The sequence below is a fragment of the Cavia porcellus genome, unplaced genomic scaffold, assembly GCF_034190915.1.
Source record: "Cavia porcellus strain 051 isolate PalLab524CR breed Dunkin Hartley unplaced genomic scaffold, mCavPor4.1 scaffold_5, whole genome shotgun sequence".
NCBI lineage: Eukaryota > Metazoa > Chordata > Mammalia > Rodentia > Caviidae > Cavia > Cavia porcellus.
This window is the reverse complement of record NW_026947488.1, coordinates 48009705-48030648: the sequence shown is the minus strand read 5'-3', so window position 1 is coordinate 48030648 and position 20944 is coordinate 48009705. Positions and strand designations below refer to the sequence as shown.

General features: G+C 43.6%; 1 protein-coding gene across 3 annotated transcripts in view; it reads right to left on the bottom strand.

Annotated features, from left to right (window-relative positions):
* The window catches only part of Slc23a2 (solute carrier family 23 member 2), a 108208-nt gene that overhangs the window by 75122 nt on the left and 12142 nt on the right, over positions 1-20944 (bottom strand). The gene's annotated exons all lie outside the window — the stretch shown is intronic.

The following is a 20944-nucleotide window of genomic DNA, read 5'->3' as shown; positions in this document are numbered from 1 at the left end:
ATGCACCAGAAGTTTCTGATGGACTGGGGGGTGTGACTCGGCAGTAGTGTGCTTGTGTGTGCACAAGGCCAAGTTTGAGTCCAGCATTGTACACTTGCGTGGGTGCACACACGCCCCAACTGGATGAGGAAAAGTATTTTTTAAAGTTGATATTAAAAATAAACAGAATCAGACAATACAAGGAAAATGGACAGCACCTATCTAAGACAACAATTACCGAGAAAATGAGTTTACTTAAAAAAGCAACACTAGAGGAAGGTAGTTCAAAAAGGCAGAAGGTGACAAAATGAACGCAGAAACACTAAACACTGCGTGATCTGCCCAGTCCCCCTCTGCAAAGGGTGGTATGGCTTGAATGCACCGCTGTGAAGGAGTCAGGAGCTCTGCACCAAGCTGCCCAGGTGCGTGTCTCTGGATGGGGGCTATGTGTTCATCTACATGTTCTAAATTCTAGTCAAGCACTTTATTAGGTGACGTGAGCATGCTTAATAAATCAGGAGGTAACATGAGCGTTAATAAATCAGGACATAAGTTAAAACGACAAAAAGGCTCACATTTGTAAAGATAGAAAAAAGGAATTTAGTTCTTCAGGTATAACTGCACTGAAAAATATCTAATGTTATTAATGTAATCTCTGATTTATTTTCTCTTTTTAAGAATAAATTTTAAACCAGGTATGGTGGCACATGTCTATAATCCCAGTACTGAGGATTGGGCCACAAACTCAAAGCCAGCCTGTACCACATAGCAGGTCTGAGACCAGCCTGAACACAGAAGACTTTGCCTCGAAAAAGAAAAATGGCAAAAACAAAAATCCTCACACATTTGGTGATTACTTTTCCAAACAAATGTTACATGCTCACATCTCAGTGTTCCTGCTATTCTTAAACCTGAATAAAACATGTAATTGAATTTAGATTCAAAGTTAAACAAAAACTACTGAGTCTGTAACAAGACAAGGAAAGGCCTATATTAACAGTGCCCTCTAGTGTTATAATATTTAATGGGCTCTTGGTAAGCCAAAATACAACAAAAGTTAAAATCTATTTTAGAAAATTTCAAACATACAGAAAAGTGGACAAAATTAAAACACATTTTCAGTTTACATCCAATTTACTGTGGCTTGTATGACAACTTTTTTTTTTTTAAATAGGGTCTTGATATTTTGTCCAGGCTGGCTTTAAACTCATCATGTAACAACACAGGGTGGTCTTACACTGGAAATCCTCCTGCCTCAGTCTCTCAGGTGCTGGGATTACAGGTGTGTACCAGCATTAATAGAGATGAGCCCTTCTCTTTTATTTATTACTCAGCTAATGAAACCCTTGCTTTTTCAAAACTAAACACAGCAATATTTCTCAGCCCTAAAGCTGGGCAGTCAGGTCAGACCAGCGGACGGGGTGAGAGGCAGCAAGCATGCCTCCCAGCCTGTGTCCCTCATCCCGCAGGCTGCAGGAGCCACACTGGACCCAGACGAAGAATAAAATACGCCGGGGGTTAAAAAAAGGGCCCAGAACATGCAGATGAGAAAGAGGTTTCAGCGCCACTAATTAGGGTTGTTAAAGCAGCCAGAACCACACCCACATACACACACACACACATATTAAAAATAAGGAAACTTGACAGGTGCTGTAGCCAAGAGCAGAGCATGTGTCTGGTACCTTTGAGACCCTGGGTTTGGTCTCCAGAACCACAGATGCAGCCAGGGAGAGAGGAAAGGCAGAGGGAGAATAGAGAAAAGAAAGCCCAGATAGGAGAGAAGAGTGAGGCGAGTGAGGAGAGAGGAAAGGGAAGAAGAGAAGAGAAAGGAAAGACAATGAGGGGCAAGAGAGGAGCAGGCAGAAAAGCGGAAGGGAGAAGTCTGGTATCTGAACAAAACGAAAACACTTTGTATTTAAGTAATTATAATGTGCACATTTCAAAAATAAATGTGACCTTTTCAAAAGCGGTGTAAGCACAGGTGAGCACAGCCTCGCAGGCAGAGAAGCAGCCGGTTTGGAAGAAGCCTGGTTCCAACCTGTGGGAGGAAGCAGAGGCTGCGGGCGCAGGGCGGCAGGAGGATTCTCCCGCCCAGGGACCCAGGGGAAGGTTCCCACGGCAGGACAAGCAGCTGGGCCAGACAGAGCCACTGTCCCCCAGCTTTCGATCAGACTCCCACAGGGCTCCTGGCAGACACCTCAAGACTGGCTGCACACGGCAGGCTCTGGGCCCCTCACAGGGCGGGTCACAGCAAAGCTCGCACCCACAGATGGCTGGGCTCCTGCTCCTCAGAGATGAAGCACATCCTCTGCCTAGGGGTTCACTCAGGAGTGGACAGAGCACCCTGAACTGAATCCAGGAAGCCTGGAAGGAGGTAACCACAGGTAGGGGGATGGTGTCATTAAAATGACTTTATATCTTCGTTGTAAAATATTAATTCACCGGTACTTTCCAGAAATAAAATCAAAAGGCTCAACTGGAAAATCAAACACTCAGTGATTCTTGAACTTACTCTCAGTGAGAAAGTACACTGATGAAATTTTCTAGCCTGCAGAGATTATGCAATACTATACATCTTCAGGAGGAAGGAGGGCAAAAATCAGTTACCTTAGATCATTTAAAAATCTAAGTCAATAAATTCCATTCTTTGAATTAAAGAAATCATAGAACAGTTTTTTAAGAACAACTGCTAACACAAGGCCAGGTGCTGATAAGAACACACATTATGGACTCTAAATCACTCCATGTGGGCATATAAAATGGTGCAAAACTCTCCAAAAACTGGTTGTTTCTTACCTAAAACACACCTTTGCCTTAACCTGGTGTTTTGTTGGTGCAAAACATTCTCACTCTCTCTGGTCAGGGGTTAGAGGCATGCACCACCACACGGGGTCCCCTGATTTGGTTCTTATGTAGTTAAATATATGTAAGACCCAGTAATATGACTTGTGGCTATCTACTTAGCAAAATGAAAACATATTCAAACAAAATCCTACAAATGCTTATGGTCGCTCTGTTTACAACAGCCAAAACTTGAAACACATCTACCTGCAGCTAGTGAATGGATAAACAAACACATCCCTGAAACAGGGTACTAGTTCACGTTTACGAGATAAAGGTAGCGTAAAAGTTCAACATCCCGAGGGCTGTGGGTAGACAGGAGTTCTTGCTGCTTGCCAGAGTGTAAACTGGCTCAGTACCTGAGAGAAAGATGTGCTAACGCACAATAGGGCAGCAAGGTGTGTGCTGTGACCCAGCAAGGCCTGGTTTAGGTCTGCTCTGCCCTCTGTGAGTGCCCTCAATTAAGGACAGTCGCCACATTCACACTCTAATGGGACACAACCAGCACCCCAAGAGAAGCCCCAAGTCACCAGACACTGAAACAGCTGAAGATCGGGAAGCAGTTACAGTGAGCAGCTCCAGCCACCTGGGCGGACTGTCCTGTGAACCTATTTCACAGGTTAGGTAGGCTGCAGAGCACACATCCTGTGAGGTCCTGTCTGTATTTATGGCTTTACTGTGCAGTGCACTGCACCCTGTACACTGCACTGGGCAGGGTGGCACCCGCCCATAATCTCAGCACTTGGGGAGCACAGGCAATTTAGCAAAATTTGGGATTTAGGGCTTGTCTCAAGTTTAAAAAAAAAAAAAAAAAAAGAGCTGAGGGTGTAACTCAGTATGAAGGTCTTAGCTTCAATTCACAGTGTTGCAAAAAATGAATTAATTAAAATACTGTCCATTGGTTTATGAATAAACATGTAACATAAAAGGAGTAAGACACCCCTTCTCACTCTTGTTGATTTACTCCCTTCTGCTGACGTAACTATTGTCCCTCTGCCATGTGCCGCCCTGCCTTTGAGCCAGTCAATTATGGATGGACTAAAACCTCTACAGAGTGGGAGCGGAATAAACATTTTCTCCAAAAATAAATAATAAACACATACATACAAGGAATAACAGACTACAAAGTTACCTCTGAGAGGAGAAAGGAAGAGAGATAAGATGAGCAAAGGGAGCAGGGCATGCTGGCCCAGCAGCATCCCACCTTCTCTGTCTGAGGAAGGAGAATTGAAAGCTCAAGCCCAGTCTGGACAGCTTAGCAATATCCTGTCTCAAAATGAAAGAAAAACAGGGCTAAGGATTGCAGCTCAGTGTCACAGCACCCTTGGGTTCAATCCCTAGTAACACACGCATACACAAACTATTAGCAAAGGATATAAAGTACCTGAAATGTTTTCGTTAAAAAGAAAAGAACACTTGAGGCAAAATTGACAGCATGCTTAGGCTTCCTAGAACTGGGTATCTGGTATGATCAGTCTTTCAGGTTGTTTTTATTTGAAACATCACAATCAAAAACAACACGTTTAACCCCAGGCTCTAAGGATCCACAAAACTCGCAGAGTGGCCCCTGCAGGGGAGGGAGCTGGGATCACAGGGGAGGAAGGCTACTCTCCAGGAATCTGAACACTGCTCCCTGGGTATTCTTTTGTTATCTTAGTTTTACATAAATGTGATGTCCTCTTTACCCTCAGGCCCCGAAGTATTCTCATTTAAGATAAGAAAGGGCCACTGGCAATAGCACAGGGTCCCACCTACCCTGGGGTGAATTAACCTCCCCTAACATCACCACCTCTATAATCCCATCCTCAATGAAAACACAAGCATGTCCCCAAAAGCCTGAGGTCAAGAGCTCTCATTATACCGCATGTTGAGATAAGCAACTTCCAGAAATTGTTACAACAGCTCCACAGTGATTGCCTCACATGGTCCTCAGAGCACTAAGCTGCAGTGGCACAGACAGACAGACGGGTCACCAGCAGTGGGAGGGCAGGAAGTGGGGAGCTCTTATCTGATGACTTCTTTTCTCAATGAACTAAGAAGTGGAGGTCACATATGAGAACAAGGAGGTTGAGAATGGGCTGGGTGGGAGCATCTGTGAGAGGAGTAAAAGGATACTAAAAAAAAGAAGAAATCAAGGTTTAGGTGAGCCCGGGACTCATGAATGTTTAATAGAGAAACTTGTCATGTTACAGAGTTCAACCAACAAGAAGCACATCAATTAAAAAAAAAAAAAAACCCAAGCAGACCTGAATGCCTGAGAGCTAACAATTACAGGATGGCCCAGAGTAAAGAAAGTCCGAGGCGGGTAGGAGGACAGTCACATCACCACCTAGGCTGACAGCAGGTCAAAGGGGCCAGAGAGGAAGACAGCCAGAGGCCACGTAAGGCCACGGGAGTAGAAGCGCTGAAGGCGAGCAGCAAGTGTGCAGATGGGCGCCTCCAGGCCCAAACCCCCAAGTGCAGCCTGGGAGAGACCAGGAGGGAGAGCTGGAGTGAACCTGGGGGAAGTTTCGGATCCCAGTGTCAGCCAGATGAGCTGGAAAGAATGGCCAGGAAGTAAGCAGATGAGGACAACACAGGTCAACAGGCTGGTGGTGTGGGCTCCCAGGTTACAGAGGAGTGGTGGCTGAAGAGAGGCTTGGGGACTCAACCATCTGGCCGCTCTATTTGGAAACGTAGCAAGCCTTGGGAATTCCTGGTCCTATAGTCTACCTTTTTAGTACTGCATCCTCTGCAATTGCTTTCCAGCCTCCTTAAAATCCAAATCACTCATGGCACCCTCTGCGGTTCCCCCTCAGCAGTGAGTGTGATTCATACAAACTGTGCTTCTCTGTCCAAAGCTCTGCTCGTCTGGAGCTCATGGAGGGTGGAATCTGAGTCCACATGGTGCCTGCGCCACAGCTAAAAAGACCTTATTTGTCAGTCAAGGCTAGTGGAGGCTTTCAGTACCTGACAAGGATGCCTGCCTGGGCCTCGAGTACCCAGAAGTCCACTTGGCTAGAAGAACTGCTAAGTCCATCAAGGTGCTTAATTCATTTTAATGGGATTCTCACTGAATTGCTAGTGGAACCTGATATGAGAGGCTTCTGATAAAAAAAAAAAAAAAAAAAGAAGAAGAAGAAAATCATAGAAAGAGCAAAAGAGGAGCCAGGGACACAGCTCAGGAGCACAAATGCCTGTCTGGCAAACATGAGGCTGTGAGTTTGATCCCTGGTACCAAAAAATAAATAAATAAATAAAGCAAAAGATTAAACTATCATTTATAATTCGCTCAACAAATCACTGTAGCAAAGAAGTATTTGGAAACAGTATTAGCCAGTGGGAGGAATAACTGGCATTACATTCCTAGATGGTCCTTTAATCAAAAGCTCTAAAAATACAGGGGCGTTAACCCAACAACTTTAAAGAAATTTATCCTAATAAAATAATTACAAAACACTCAAATCTTTCATTTTGAGTGTGTTCACTAAAATACTGCTGAGAGTAATACAAAACCAGACGGGCTGTGGAACGTGGTAGCAGACACCTGCAATCCCAGCACTTGGGAGAGGCTGAGGCAAGAGAACTGCTGTGATTTCAAGGCCAGCCTGAGCTACACAAAATGACCGTGTCTCAAAGAAAACTAGACAGGAAAACATTAATGCCTTAAGATAGAGAACTATTGGTTAAATCAAGGTTGTATTCTTTTCAGTGCTAAAGATGAAGCCTATACTCTCTTGACACTAGGCGAGTGCTCTATCACTAAACTATATCCCCAGCCCTTAGATTCACACATCATAGGAACTCATGGCAACAAGTTATGGGTCACTGAGTGTAGCAAAAGGCAGGTTATAAAACACTGGGCATGTTGGTACAGGCCTGTAATCCCAGTACTTAGAAGGCTACGGCAGGAGGGCTGCTATGAGTTCAAGGAAGCCTGAACTACAGTGGAAACCCTGTCTCAAAAAATCACCACCCTTCCCAGAAACACCAGATACAGTAATCCTATTTCTGTTCAATTATACACGCATGATCAAAAATTAAAGCAAATGCTGTGGCTACATCCAATGGAAAGGCAGGGGTCTTCAGTACAAGAAGTGATACACTGAACTTTGTGTGTGACAAGTCCCAACTTGTTAGGTGCATGAGTGGGCCACGAGCTGCAGTTAAGAGGTGTGCTTTAGAGTGTGCCATGTTGATCATGAACCATGTACTGACACGAAACTGTAAGTGTCACTGGAGCTGTATAATCCTATGGTGATTCCGAACTTTTAGGAAATGTCATCCTGGAAGATGAAATGTGGGTCTATGGCTATGACCCTGAGACCAAGTTTCAGAGTTCTCAATGGAAATCACTTGGTTCTCCTCATACAAACAAGGCTTCAATCAAAACCCAACGTCAAGCTGACGTTGACTGTATTTCTTGGCCCTGAATGAACTATGGGAGTTCAGGAGCACCAAAGAGGACTCTGCATATTAGAGCTTATTTGACTGTCAAAGAATTGAAGCCTGGGGCCTGGGGATTTAGCTCAGCGGCATAAGCGTCTGCCTTGCAAGCAGGCAGTCGTGAGTTCAATTCCTGGTACCGATAAAAAGGAAAAAGACCCAAAAAAAAACAAGAAATGAAGCCTGCAGAAAATGGCCTGAGACAGTCCCACCCTCCATCAAGACAACCTTCCATGTCATGTAGCACTTCTGTATGGTAATTTAAAACATGATGGTATGGCCTCATCCACCTTATTCATTGGATTTGGCACCATCTGACTTCTGGCACTTCCCCAAAGTCAAAATGACCATGACAAGCCAGCACTTTGAATCTACTCTGGACATCAAGGCAGCCGGGACAGCACAGACTAAAGACACTCAGAAAAGAGGAGTTCCAGAACTGCTTCAGGAGGCAGCAAGAAGAATGGGTAAGTGTGTCTGAAGTGAGGGAGGGAATTTTGAGTGAGGGAATTAATGCCATGTGTCTTGTATTACAATAAATGCTTTAAACATTCACTGTATGTTTTAATGACCTTGTATCTATACAGTGGTGCCTCAGTTCACAAACTCAAATTCTTTCCACAATTCTGGTCACAAACCCAACTGGATGAGTACCGAATCAAATTTCTCCATAAAGATCAACACTGAACCTAACCTTTGAACTGGATTTACTTCTCATCTAACTCAGTTTGTGACCAGGATAGTGGGAAGAAATGAGCTTGTGAACCAAGGCACCACTGTAAACACACCCACAGAGAACAGGAAGAGCACCAAACAACACAGCTTATCACCAGATGACAGGACTGGAGTGTTTCATTCCTATGTTATCTTTCTACAATGCGTATGCATAATCTTTCACAATTTTTAGAACCCCAAGTCACTCTCTAAGGACAAAACTGAAGTGCTCAGGGAGGAAACGAGTCAAGACACTGAGGCACTGAAGACCAGTGCTGAGGAACACACCCTGCCAACTGGGTGACATGCTCCCCACGACAGCAGGCAGTGCGTGGACTGTGTCTCCCAGGAACAAGATGCTACACAGATTCTTCCTCTCTGGGCCTGGTGACAGCACCTTGGCCAGCTAAGGAAACCAAAGTAGTCCTGATTTTCCTCCACTTCCTTAAATCCTTTCAGTCTCAGATCTCAAGTCTTCTAGAGGCCGTTTCCTTCAGCATTACTTCATGGTCCCTAGCTCTTTGCAATCTTGTTATCTGAAAAGAAATGCAACCTATTCGCTGGACCCGAAGCATTAACATGTCGAACATTTTAAGATACAGAACGTATCTGTGAGTCTTAATTATAGAAAATTACCAAAGCTGCAGTCATGGTGGTACACACCTATAGTCCTAGCACAGGGGAGGCTGACACAAGAGGATTGTTGCAAGTTCAAGACCAGCCTGGGCTACAAAGTGAGCTCAAGGTCAGCCTGAACTACATAGTGAGACCCTGTCTCTTCTTTTTCTTTTTTATTTTCTTTTTTTTTTTTTTTTTTTTTTTTTGGAGGGGTAGGGTAGGGGAGTACCAGAAATTGAACTCAGGACCTCCCGCTTGCTAGACAAGCTCTGTGCCACTGAGCTATATCCCTGACCCCCACGAGACCCTGACTCAAGGTGACAAAAAAGAAAAGAGGAAGAAATTTACCAAGACATACACATACATTAATTTACAATATGTTAAGAGTTTTTCTTCTTCTTGAGGGGAGACAGGAAGAGGGAAAGGGGATGAATCAATTATTTATTGAACTGGTTTGCATTTCCCAGGTCACAGGAAAGAATGTGACAGGAAAAAAGCAAGGAAAGGAGAGAAGCAAAGGCAACAAATGACTACGACCAATGCAGAATTACGTAGCTCCTGAAACAGAAGTGGTGTGCATCACAAAATACTTAAAATTCCAAGTCCAAGAGGTGGAAAACATTACTTGGTGGAAAGTTTGTCACTGTTACTACAATTAATTTTATCTGCTTCTTTCTACTATAGTTAATGTCACTTACTAAAAAATTACAAGTGTGACTCCCATCATAATTCTACTGGACAGCACTGGTCTCAACAAAGTGGGTACCATGAAATGAGAAAAGAAAATGCTATTTCAGAGCACACAAGCACAGTAGTCGTGTACAAACTCAGATCACACATATATAGTGTGAAAAATACAGCAGTTATCAAAACAAAAACCCCCCAACTGAAATGCTAAGCCGAGCAGCTCGGCAGCTGTGTACTGGGAACCGGTGTCATAACCTAAGTTTGCCACACAGAACAGAGAGGAGGAGAGAAGGAGATGAATCCGAGAGAGGCCAAGGCAGAAATCCATGTGCTAACAGGCTTTAAGCTGAAAAGACAAAAGGGCTGGAGACAGGGGGTCTCTGCTAGAAGCCTGGAAATAACATAAGAAAACTGAATAAACAACAGACTCACAGAGTACTCAAATCCAGAAGGGCTTTGTAACTACCAGATTACAGGTTCCAGTTTTGCATGGTAACCCTGAAACACAGTAACACCTGTATTTAAAAAGGATTATCCAGCCCGGGATTTAGCACCACAGCTCAGCACCTGCCTGGCAAGCATGAGATCCTGAGTTCGATTCCCAGTACAAAAAAGGGGAGGGGGTTATCATTAGAAAGAAGGAGACAAATGCATTGGTGGCATTTTCAGTATCATGCAGAAAGACAGCAAAAACTTAAATAATTTAGTTGGTCTTAGTCTAACAGTAACTTGCTGATTTAAAAAATATCCAACTGAAAAGTTTTTCTAATCTGCTTGGAATCTCTTCGTGGTAACCATTATACAACCACCTCATCTTCTTTCCTTTCCTCTTGTGTAAGCTCTGTAGTCACCAACCATGTTTACACGGGTTTTTGAAACTGCTTAGTTTCTCGGGTAAATATTTAATTCTCTTGTTACTACAAATCAAACTATAAACAATCCAACAATTTTATATAACGTATTTGGTAATGAGAAAGTAAGATGTTGACGTCAATAGCATGCAGAGTCTGTAAACCAAAAACATCAGAATTACAGAAAATGTGAAGCCTCTTGGAGGTCAGGCGATAAGAAACATAAGCCTTTCTCCTCACTGTTCAACAGTTTCAATCACATTTCCATCCAAGTCCCTCCACTTATCTAGCAGCTGCAGCAACTTCTAAACTGTACCTCGGTCAGACAGACATGGAAGAGAACAGGAGTCCTCAGTCAGGAGAGCCAGGCCCCCACTGTCACAGATATGTTCTTGATGACAAAGATAAAAAAGAGCTTCTCTCCTCCCAGTTAGTAAGAGCTGGATATTCTAAGATCTGTAGTGACATCTGGAAGTGAAACCAACCACCCCATGAGCTTCCTGACAATAGTCTAAGCACAAGATGCACGTGGACCACACCAGGCGCAATCTGCCATCCAATCAGACAGCTACGCCCAGAGAACCCAGAAGAAACAGGAACTAGGGAACTGCGTGTCAGGGCTCTGGGGATTAAAACTCCAGGCTCAAACTCATCAGAGATTATTTTGGAAAGTGACAGGGAGTCCTCAGTGGGAACCTCACCATGAAGGTAGAAGCAGGCATCCCGTAAGTCATGAAAAACACCAGCCTCACCACAGTGCCCAGCAGAAGAGGAGGAAGAAAACCCCTCAAAGGGTCAAAAGCGCCTCCAAAGTTAGATCTGAATCAGCTTTAGGACACTGGGGTCCAGGGCCGGCGGTGGCAGCAGACAATCAACTGTAAGGTCCTGTCAAGGTAGAAGGCCAAGAAGCAATTGCATTGACCCAAGCACAGTAAGCCCTTCACCTCTGCATGGGATGGCTTCCAGGACCCTGCACAACACACCTGAGGGACAAGGGCCTGCAGTGGTGCAGGATTTGCACAACCTGTGCACCTTGCCCATATAATTTTAAATCATATCTAGTTTACTTACATCTCTAATTACTTACCTAATACAACATACATGCTGAATGTTAACAGTTATACTGTATTGCTCAAGAAATAATGACTCGGGGCTGGGGATTTAGCTCAGTGGCATAAGCACCTGCCTTGCAAGCAGGCGGTCGTGAGTTCAATCCCCAGTACCAATTAAAAAAAAAAAAGAAAGGAAAGAAATTATGACTGGCCAGGAGTATACAGCTCAGCAGCATAGCACCTGCCTGGCAAGCTCAAAGTCCTGAGTTTGATTCCTGGTACCAAAAAACCAAAACAAAACAAAAAAAGAAATAATGACAAAAAGTCATTTGTGGTGGTACCTACCTGTAATCTCAGCACTCTGGGAGGCTGAGGCAGGAGGATCAGAAATTTAAGCCCACCCTGGGCAACTTAAGAAGAGTCTGTCTTTTAAAAAAAATGAAAAGGGCTGGGGATGTAGATCAGTGTAAAAGCCCCACCAGCATGGGGGAGCAGGGAACAGAGATAGAGACATGGAGAAAGGGAGAAGGGGGAAGGAAGGGGAAAGGAAAAGTCAGGTCAGGTCTATGCACCTCACCCCATACTGAATGGACAGATAGCTTTGCTGGTAAAGCTACAGACACATGACCTAGTGGAACTGGTGTGACCATCTGGCCACTGGGGTATCGGAAGCACTAAAAGAAGATGAGCAAAGGGAATAATTGCAAAGAAAATAACTGAAGACCTGGTGTTCAAAGATGACTAAAAAAATCATAAGGTCTAGCAAAGGGTTCACACCTGTAATCCAAACATGTGGGAAACTGAGGCAGGAAGATCACAGCAAGTTCAAGGCCAGCCTGTGCTATGTAAGACCCTACTTCAAAAAACTCAAAACAATAATGTAACAAATGAAAAAACAAGCAAAGCCAAGAAAAAGAGAGAAAAGAAAAAAGACAACCTTTAAGAAAGTGAGGCCTGGGGACGTAACTCAGTGGTGGAGCTCTTGTTTGATGTTTGGCCTGTGGTCAGAAAGAGAAGTGAGAAAACTGGCTTGATAGGGGTGCTGACTCTACCTACTTATGAAAGCACTTTAACTGTACAGTGAATTAGTAAATTTCATTGCATAATAAAAGTAAACAAGTAAAAATAATCTTGACACAGCATTATGCTGAATGTAGCATACTGCATAGATTGGTTTTAACAAGACAAAGTATCAGAGACTGTATTGAAAGGACTGTCATTTCTCATAGGTTCTCTACAGAACAACTCACCAATATCAAAATTCAAAAATTTCAAAAACTTCAATAGGGCCAGAGATACAGCTCAGCAGCACGAGCACCTGCCTGGCAAGCAGAAAGTCCTGAGTTTGAATCCTGGTACCAAAAAAAAATAAAAAATAAAAAGACTTCTATATCCTGTGCCTAACAATCTAACCACCAGGTTATTCTAACCAAGAATTGACACTGCAACACAGTTTACAACAGCACAGAATTAAGGAGTGATGGAGACTGTTCAGCAATCCGGGGCAGGGGCAGGGGCATGGGCATGGGGAAGCTTCTGGGTTCTGGAGGGTGCTCAGGCTCATTAATTAACCTGCAGAACGTGCCTACTCTGGGGTGCTCACGTGTGACCCCGATCGCCAGCCAATACAACAGGCACTCCACAAACACTGGCTGGAGATTTAAAAGAAAGTCAAAGCATGGAAAGAAAAAGGAAAATATTTACCTCCTACCTGCTAATTAATATAACTAATGTAAGTGGCAAGACTGTGCCTGTCCCCTCCCTAGTTTAATCTACTTACACAGAAATTGGCCTAAAGAAGCCCATTACCTTGTCATTAGCGTTAACCTAACAATTCATTATTCCTAGCTGCTGAGCTGCTAGACCATTCTGGGCATGCACAAAGGGTGAGGTCAAGTACAAAAGGGTGGTGAGGATAAAGGGCTGTCAGCAATTCATGTCCCAAGAGGCAGAGCTGGCTGCGCTGTCTCTGGCGCCTCAGGGCCCCAGTACAGAGGCCTGTCCTGCCGGTGCCCACGTACGCCTGCTGAGGAGCTGCTGAGCTACACTTCCTTGTCCAGGCTCAAAGTACTCTGAAGCCCTGGTTAATGGGGCCGAGTCCTAGCTAGAGGAAAGCAAAAAGCAAGCAACCAGCTTAAGCTTCGCAGGAGGCTCTGTGAGAAAGGCTCTGCCTACTGAGCCATGCCCAGCCATGCCCAGCCCTTCTGTGCTCACAGGACACCTTCTGGGTCAGCTGATAAGCTGCACTCTCCTGTCCTTAAAATATAACTCCTCCTTTGCAACAAGTATTTTACACCTATAAAAATGCGATTTCACACTCAATGGGGCTTCCTCTGTGGATAATTTCTTTACTTCATATTCTCTACCACAGGGTTCCGACTTAAAGGAAAAACAGCTGCTCCTAGTCCTGAGGGCCAAACTTGGTGCTGTGTATCACAGGTGCCTCATGTTCACACCTGACAGGTAAGAAAACCCAAGGGGGCTCGGTTTCCCAGGCAGGGTCACAGAGCCTAGCAGGGACACACAGGAGTCAAAACCTTTGCCTCTGACTCTGACAACTGTGGAGCCTTAAATATCACAACAATAAACCGCAGAGGCAAAGTGAGGAGACACACACCTGTGATCCCATGAGTCTGGGCTTCAGAGGCAGGAAAATGGTGAGTTCAAGCACAGCCTGGGCAATTTAGTACTTAGGGAGACCTTGTATCAAAAATTAAAAAGAGTTGGGACCTGAGTTTGATCCCCAGTACAATCAGCCAACCAAAATAAAACCAAAGTACTGTACTGGCAGGAAAACTGTAGTAATGGCTGGTTACACTGTGTCAGCTTGAGGTGGTCAGAAGCTGAAGTGACTTAGCAGGGTGCCAGGGGCCTTAGTTGTAACATCCTCAGCCTATGCAAGCAGAGGACAGGCTGACGGCCTGAGTGCTGCACCCACCCCAGGGGAGCAGTCTGCACACAATCCAAGGCAAAGGAGGAGGACCAGCTTGCTGCTTCTTCAGAGGAGCTCCAGTCTTCACCTTCATCTTAAGAGTCATCTCCTGGCTTCTGGCACAGACCCTCTGGCTTCCACTTGGGACTCATCGGAAACATTTCCAGCACAGATCCTTGGTCTTCCATCACAGACTCTTCAGTGTTGCATCACAGACCTATTGGCCTCCTGATATGGACTTGCACAGAACACTGCAGTGAGCTCTAGACCTTAGGCTGCACCCCTCAGCCTCCAGCGTGCACACACTCTCTGCACACTTCCTCATCCGACTTGTAATTTCTCATACATCTATACATCTTAATATTGCATCTGATTCTCTGGTAAACCCTGATTGACACAGGGTTTTTTGAGACAAAGTCTGGCTATGTAGTTAGGGGGTTCAGGCTGGCCACTAACTTGCCACAATTCTCCTGCCTCTGCTTCCTGAGTACTGCAATTACAGGTGAGAAAGATTTAAAATACAGGTAGGACAGAGCTTCTCAAAAAGCTAGTCACATCCTATTCCTGAAAACCGGGTGTCAGTAGGTCCATAATGAACACATCTTACACACCCTGGTGCATCCATCATTTCCCAACAAAACCACCCAACACAGTATGCAAGTACTGTCTCAGCCACTCAACCACGAGCCTGGTCCTCAAAAGGAAAGAGGTAGACATGAGGCCACCAACAAGTCAGCCAAGTCCTGAGGAAATGGCACTCACAAGACCTCTCCAACCCTAATGTGCTGCTGAGCACATGGCAGGCATCGCCAGGCCCAGTGACCGCTAAGCACACAATGCCAGGGACCAATCCTACTCTGGCCCCGCAGGAGCAGACAATGAGCCTCATTTTTTGTTGCTTTCCATTTTCTAATTTCAGAAATTCTGGCCAGCCCTTTACTATTTGGAACCAAAAATATCTACTCATTTTAAGTGATCAGAATATAAATGAAGAAAGTGATGTTTTTTCCCCTTCTAAACACATTTTGCATGTAAGGCAGAAAAGAGGAAGAAAAAAGAAAAACGGGTAACTGATAGCCTCTCAAAATAAAATCTTCATAACCATGAGCCTATTTTCACTGTGTTAACTAAAAATGTACATTCAGAAAAGGGAGGCACCAAGGTGAGATCATTGATGATTAGTCAAGAAGAATAGGGCTGGGGGTTTAGCTCAGCAGCCTAAGTCCCTTCCTGTAAGTGTGAGGTCATGAGTTCGACCCCTGGTACAAAAAAAAAAGAGAGAAGAATAAAGAAATGAACATGAAAAACACATAAAAGAAACATGTGAGAGGAATCGCTCACCTCAGGTGAAGTCTGCTGTTCTAAGGGCAAGCTGTGAATTCTGTGGCTCTCGACAGATTTATTTTTGGAAAACGTCTTCCTGCGCCATTCGGCCAGAAGAGCACTTAGAGGACCTGGCTTTCTGCTGCACTGGACAAGTATCCAGGACCAGCTACAGAACTGGGCCAGAAGCTCTATTACTGGAAAATATAAATGCACCCTTGAGAAAGTAAGCAAGCAAGAGGAGCCACTCTACAAACACACACCAGAACACACCTTCAGCTAGCATCCTTCAGCAAGCGAATGCCCTCTCCTAGCCAGCACTGAACATCACAAAATCACAGAGACCTGCCCTTCACACAGAAGCCTTGGGCTAAGACAGCAGTGCCAGGCCCCTGAGACAGCAGGGGAACATGACTGAGAGAACGAGGGTCAGCCACCAACTTTACCCCAGAAAAGCCACGCTGAACTCACAGGAAATAGTTCAGGGTTCCTGTTGCTTCTCAATAGGTATTTTGCAAAAGTAACCATAAAACTAAGCATCTCTAACCAAAACCCTGGCCAAACATGGTGGTAGATGTCTGTAATCCTAACAGCCTAGGAAGCTGAAACAGAAAGATCTCAAGCTGGAGCCTAGCCTGGACTAGCAAGTTAGGAGGACCCTATCTCAAAATAAGAAGTGGAAAAAGAGCCAAAGATATAGCCCGGTCTAATGGCCGCGGGCCAGGGCCCAATACCCAGTACCAGGAAAAAAAAAAAAACCAGAAATCTGACACCTTTTGAACAACAACATGATGCTATGAGTGGAAAAATCTACATCAAGAAACTTTGTTTAACATACAAAATTATTTCAAAATGTATAAAGTAAAGAAAATTAGCTATTAAAAACAGCAAAGATAGGAAAAAACCTCAGGGCCAGTACCCTCCACAGGCCAGCGTCTCTGACCTATCTGATCGCTGTATTGATTCAGGAGAGGCCAAAAATGCTTACCAACACCACTTTCTAATTTTAAAAAATAAACATTAAAACCTAGCTGGGCGGGGTGGCACATATCCGTCCATAATCCCACCACTCAGGAGGCTGACACAGAAGGATCAATGCAAGTTCAAGACCATCCTGGTTACAATATGAGCTCGAGACCATGCACAGCAAGACCATATCTCAAAAACACCCCCCCCCCAAAAAAAACCAAAAAAAAATCCAAAACACCCTATTAAGTGCAAATTAAAAGTATTTCCTCAGGGGCTGGGGATTTAGCTCAGCGGCATAAACACCTGCCTTGTAAGCAGGCGGTCATCGAGTTCGATCCCTGGTACTGGTAAAAATGAAAAAGACAAAAAAAAAAGTATTTCCTCATACATCAAAGTAAATCTTCTGAATACAAACTCAAAATATTGTTATTACATTGAGACTGCATTTTCTAAAGGACTTACAAAAGTAGCGCAAATGACTAGTTGGAAATCTTGATAAAATGTTCCACAAACATACAAGCCCAGGCAAATTCACAAACTGGGTATTTCCCAATTTTTCCAGTAAGTACGACAGGGTAAAGGTGAAGGCATCCCAACTCCCCCCCTGAGAAAATTAACACACTGACAAAGCACAAAAGAACATTTGAGTCAACCTTGCTTGCCATTCCCAATTTACATTAAAAAATAAGATGCACACGGTGGGGCACACCTGTAAGCCTAGCACTCAGGGAGACTGAGACAGGAGGCAAGCAAGTTCAAGATTCAGTGACACTAGATCTCAAAATAAAAGATGGGATGGGGATACACAGCACACAGGCATTCAACCCCAGAAGTCCACCCCACCAAAAGTTCCTGTCCATTCCAAAATCTGAGAAATAGGGCTGGGGGTTTCGCTTGACAGCATAAGCGCCTACTTGGCAAGCATGAGGTTGTAAGTTCAATTCCCAGTACTGGAAAAAAAATAATAATAATAAAAAATCTGAGAAATATATTTGTTAGTATTTCCAGCCAGATGTTTCTGGTTAAAAAAAAAAAAAAAAAAAAAAGTTTAATACCTATCCCTTAAAAATCATATTCAACAAAATCAGTTTTAGGAAAATAATTAGATAAGTTTAATTGTGCTCACTTTAGCTGTCGGACAAATAAATGTACAATATTGTATTTTAGCACTGCTTGAATGACAGTAAATTATTCTATAGTAAATAACATAAAGCCACCCTGCAGTATACTATCTGATGAGACAGGGAACAGCCCGCTTTTATAGAACCACTCTGGCCTGCAGAGCCCAGCAGACTGGCGCAGCCCCCACAAGCCCTAACTGCAGTCGTCCCAATGCTGCGTCACAGTTTGAATGCTGCCCTGCCTCTGCACTGCTGCCTGATGTCACTGAAGAACACACACTGGGTTTGTGATGTTTTTAAACATTTAAAATCCATAAACATGAATGTAAAACGAGTAACTAAGAAACACTGTCAATGCTGTCATAACTATCTTCAAAAAAACTAAAGACACTTTTCCCTTGCAAGGGTTAATCCCACATTACAAATGGGATAAATTCAATTCCAGAAAAACAGAGCTGGGGGACGGAAAGGAGGCTGTCAGTCTTAATTTTGTGAAGATCTAAGTATGGCAGTAATGCTTTGACTTATATTCCTAAGAAAATGATAAAACCAGTGCATGCCTGTAATCTCTGCACTGGGGAGGCTGAGGCAAGAGACCTGCCACAAGTCCAAGGTTAGCATGGGCTACAGCAAGTTCAAGGCCAGTCGGAACTGTACAGCAAGACCCTAACTCAAACACAGCCATATGCACACATCCGCGTACACACACACACAGTCCAATAATAATCTGGGACAATAAATCAAACTCGATGACACATGGTTGCTCTTCTGTTAATGTAAAGGGGCCTCTGCATGTGAATAAGCACTATCAACCTTCAACTACACTAAAAGGCTATTTAAATACACTGCTGACTAACTCCAATACTTACAAAACCTCTCCCAAAAGGTCTTGGAGTGACCATGATTAGATAATAGCCAAATTAAACTGACTCAGGGTCAGAATTTTGAACTTAAAGCCAGCAAGACCTGGAAATAGTCTTGCCCAGGTCCTGGGCACACTGCTCTCCCAACTGCAGGTCCTAGCACCCTGCCCAGCACAGCGCCAAAGTGTGGGGACCTAACGAACAGGGAGAGGGGGCTTAGGAATCTTGGGCCTGGCCTCTCAGGGCAGTTGGAGACACAGAGCCTAAAGCCTTCATTCTCTTTGAGGTGGAAACCAGTAGGGGGTGCTGAACCCTGAGAGATGACAGCTGCAAACAGTAGCTTCCTGTCTCCAACCCAAAGAGTCAGAAAGACTGATGTGCCCTAAAACCTCGTCAGGACATGTTTCCAGGGAGATAAATACAAAAGGAAGTTCGTTTTAAAATAAAAAGCCTGCAAATACAACCTAGTGGTCCTTTCTAGTTATCTAGAGTAACAGCTTTATCCTCCAAACTGCGTGGCTGGAGTTCACATTAAGTAGACTCTGAAAAATCTTCATTTTTGGCTTTTGTCCCCTCCCCAATCTAGGAGGGCTGCTGGTTATTCCAAACAAATCTGAGTAGACAAGCAAATAACGAAATCTAAAAACTTTTTCTTTTTTTTTTTAATCGGTACTGGGGATCGAACTCACGACCGCCTGCTTGCAAGGCAGGTGCTTATGCTGCTAAGCTAAATCCCCAGCCCCAAAACGTCTTTAAATAAAATCACACTCCCAAAGACTTCTAGTCATCCTTAAGAAAAATGCTTCCTTCAAAACTTTAAAGTTCGAAAAGCAAAATTTCTAACAGAAAGCTAAACCTAAAACTATTTGAGTATAACTAAGTTCTCCAATGTAACATTAAAAACTTGTAAGACTAAATGGGAAAAATATTTATAGTGTTTATTAAAGTGATAAGAGCTTTCACATAAAAAGCAGTTATAGGCTGGGCGTGGCAGCACACATCAGCAGTCAGAAGGCTGAGGCAGGAAGATTATCATGAGTTTGAGGCCAGTCTAGGGAATTCATGAGTTCAAGACAGCCTAACACAGCCTAAACACCCTGTTTCAAGAGGAAAAAAAAAAAGCTGCCATCATTACCAGAAAAGACAAGAAGACTAGGAAAACCTATAAAGGAAAAGAATAAACCAAATAAAACATGCAAATGGACAAAAAGAAAATCAGTGAGGTGTTCCAATCTCTAGTTCTGAAAGAAAAACAAAATATGATGATCCTATTCTTTATGTAGAGGAACAAAAAATGGGAAAAAAATTTAAGGATAGCAGTGGTTCTCAGTGTATTAACCTAAATGCTGGAGGTACCTGGCATGCCCCTTTCATGTCAAAGACTTTAACATGCAAGTGAGGTCCCTCTCAAAATTTAAAGAAATAATCAGAAAAAGAGCACAAAGCAAGGCTGATGACCACGTATTATACCCACGGCAAAACGGGGTACTCACAAGCAACAGAGAATAGATTTGTCAAGTGAAACACAACTTACTCAGCATGAGTTGCTCAAAACATGGTTTAAAGATCTAATGACCACAACACACAATGAGGAAACTATAGCGCCGGGGGGTGTTTCAGGGAAGGGGAGTCCTCCAAAGACCTAAGGGGTCAGCCTGGACATTTAGATGCAGAACTTTCATTCCCAAGTATGCTTACTGGCCTCAATAAAACAGATTCCTAGCTGGGCATGGCAATGCAAAGCCTGGAGTCCCAACACTTGGGGAGCTGAAGCAGGAGGATTGCCACTGAGTTCAAGGCCAGCCTGCACGCCCTGTCTCAAAAAGCAAAACACACACAGAGACACACATCAGACTCCTCCAAGATAAGTGAGGGTCTAACAAGCACTGAGATGACAGAAAATAGTATAAAGGAAATTCTACAAAGACACATTATCAGGAAGTTGTCACATATTACATTTGAACTTGAATTTCAGATTCTAGAAATACGGACTATGACCTCAGCATAATAATGGAGCCCAAAGAATACTCAGAACTAAGTGAATTTGATTAGAAAGGACTACATTTTTCTAAAGCCTACTTTTTTTGTGGAGTGGTAAAAAGACTGTGAGCGGACCTGGGGCTACAGTTCAGTGGCACAGGCCCTGCCTGGCAAGTACAAGGTACTGAGTTTGATAGGGTATAGGCAACTATTTTCAAGACAATAAGATTCATTATTATGATACCCATTCTGGTTTATTATCTTCTTTTGAAGTCCTATAATGTCCTCAATGTTTTGTTTTTATTGATTTTGTTCTATACTGTTACGTTCAATTTTATTATGCCTGATGATATGGGCAATTCTATTGAAGAAAACAAGAAGGTAACCCACTGTTGATCACTTTGTATTTTGATTTTAAGTTAGGTACTTTTTTTGTCCATCCTTTTGTTTTGTTTTCTCTCATTTGGTTTTATTCTCTTCAAAAAAAAACACTGTGAGCACACATCTAAGCATTTCAAGAAGTTGCCAGGCAGAGTAGCACATGCACACAGAGTCCACCAAAAAAATGTCCACATCAGGAAAAGATAAA